The following is a 2,500-nucleotide window of genomic DNA, read 5'->3' as shown; positions in this document are numbered from 1 at the left end:
CCGTGCGGTAATTCCAGCAGGCGAATCGGACTTCCCGAAATTTTTCTAAGTCCCACGGTCGACACCAACTTTTTTAATAAGCGTTTTAAAATTATTTCAATGTTTAATCCATGCGTAAACATGACGTTTATTAACGTTTTTAACATTAAAAAAAATTACAAAAATTTATTTTTCGGAAAAAATGGAAAAAACCGATTCGTCGGAGCGAGGTGTCCAGCCCGTGCGGTAATTCCAGCAGGCGAATCGGACTTCCCGAAATTTTTCTAAGTCCCACGGTCGACACCAACTTTTTTAATAAGCGTTTTAAAATTATTTCAATGTTTAATCCATGCGTAAACATGACGTTTATTAACGTTTTTAACATTAAAAAAAATTACAAAAATTTATTTTTCGGAAAAAATGGAAAAAACCGATTCGTCGGAGCGAGGTGTCCAGCCCGTGCGGTAATTCCAGCAGGCGAATCGGACTTCCCGAAATTTTTCTAAGTCCCACGGTCGACACCAACTTTTTTAATAAGCGTTTTAAAATTATTTCAATGTTTAATCCATGCGTAAACATGACGTTTATTAACGTTTTTAACATTAAAAAAAATTACAAAAATTTATTTTTCAAAAAAAATGGAAAAAACCGATTCGTCGGAGCGAGGTGTCCAGCCCGTGCGGTAATTCCAGCAGGCGAATCGGACTTCCCGAAATTTTTCTAAGTCCCACGGTCGACACCAACTTTTTTAATAAGCGTTTTAAAATTATTTCAATGTTTAATCCATGCGTAAACATGACGTTTATTAACGTTTTTAACATTAAAAAAAATTACAAAAATTTATTTTTCGGAAAAAATGGAAAAAACCGATTCGTCGGAGCGAGGTGTCCAGCCCGTGCGGTAATTCCAGCAGGCGAATCGGACTTCCCGAAATTTTTCTAAGTCCCACGGTCGACACCAACTTTTTTAATAAGCGTTTTAAAATTATTTCAATGTTTAATCCATGCGTAAACATGACGTTTATTAACGTTTTTAACATTAAAAAAAATTACAAAAATTTATTTTTCAAAAAAAATGGAAAAAACCGATTCGTCGGAGCGAGGTGTCCAGCCCGTGCGGTAATTCCAGCAGGCGAATCGGACTTCCCGAAATTTTTCTAAGTCCCACGGTCGACAACAACTTTTTTAATAAGCGTTTTAAAATTATTTCAATGTTTAATCCATGCGTAAACATGACGTTTATTAACGTTTTTGACATTAAAAAAAATTACAAAAATTTATTTTTCGGAAAAAATGGAAAAAACCGATTCGTCGGAGCGAGCTGTCCAGGCCGTGCGGTAATGCCAGCAGGCGATCCGGGGTACTCGAAATTTTTCTAAGTCCCGACGGTCAAGAGTAAACTTTTTCATCACATATTTCAAAATTTTTTTAATGTTTAATCCACGCATAAAAACGCAGTTTATTAACGTTTTTAACGTTGAGAAAATTGACAAAAATTTTTTTTTCACTGAAAATGGAAAAAATGTATCGGTCGATGCGGGCTGTCCAGGCCGTGCGGTAATTCCAGCCGGCGATCCGAGGTACTCGAAATTTTTCTAAGTCCGAACGGTCAAGAGTAAACTTTTTCATCACATATTTCAAAATTTTTTCAATGTTTAATCCACGCATAAAAACGCAGTTTATTAACGTTTTTAACGTTGAGAAAATTGACAAAAATTTTTTTTTCACTGAAAATGGAAAAAATGTATCGGTCGATGCGGGCTGTCCAGGCCGTGCGGTAATTCCAGCCGGCGATCCGAGGTACTCGAAATTTTTCTAAGTCCGAACGGTCAAGAATAAACTTTTTTATTACATGTTTTAAAAATTTTTCAATGCTTAATCCGTGCATAAGAGTGCAGTTTATTAACGTTTTTAAGGTTGAAAAAATTGACAAAAATTTTTTTTTCTCTGAAAATGAAAAAAATGTATCGGTCGAAGCGGGCTGTCCAGGCCGCGCGGTAATGCCAGCAGGTCGAACGCGGCGACCCGAAATTTTTCTAAGTCCCTGCGGTCAAGAATAAACTTTTTTATTATGCGTTTTAAAAATTTTTCGGCGCTTAATCCATGGATAAAAAGGCAGCCCGAACACGTTTTTAACGTTGAAAAAATTGACCAAAATTTTTTTTTCACAAAAACTGCGAAAAACAGATCGACCGAATCTACTTTTCTCCGTCTCGCGGTAAGTCGAACCGGCCAAACCGGCTGACTCGAAATTTTTCCAAGTCCCAACGGTCAGGAATAAAATTTTTCAAAATTCGGTTTAAAAATTTTCCAACGCTTAAGTCGTGTACGAATAACGATGAAAAAATGTACAAAATTTTTTTTTATCTCGTTATTTTTCAAAGTTCCAGCGGCGTATTGCTTTTCAACTGAGCGAAAAAAAACGGAGAAACGAACGAAAGAAGAGAAAAATTTTTTCCTCTCTGTCGTTCGTTCCTCCAAGTTTCGCTCGAGCGCGCCGATTTCAAAGTTCCAGCGGCGTA

The sequence above is a fragment of the Nomia melanderi genome, unplaced genomic scaffold (genome assembly GCF_051020985.1).
Source record: "Nomia melanderi isolate GNS246 unplaced genomic scaffold, iyNomMela1 scaffold0098, whole genome shotgun sequence".
Classification (NCBI taxonomy): Eukaryota; Metazoa; Arthropoda; class Insecta; order Hymenoptera; family Halictidae; genus Nomia; species Nomia melanderi.
The sequence above is the reverse complement of the archived record's forward strand: the minus strand, read 5'-3'. Positions refer to the sequence as shown.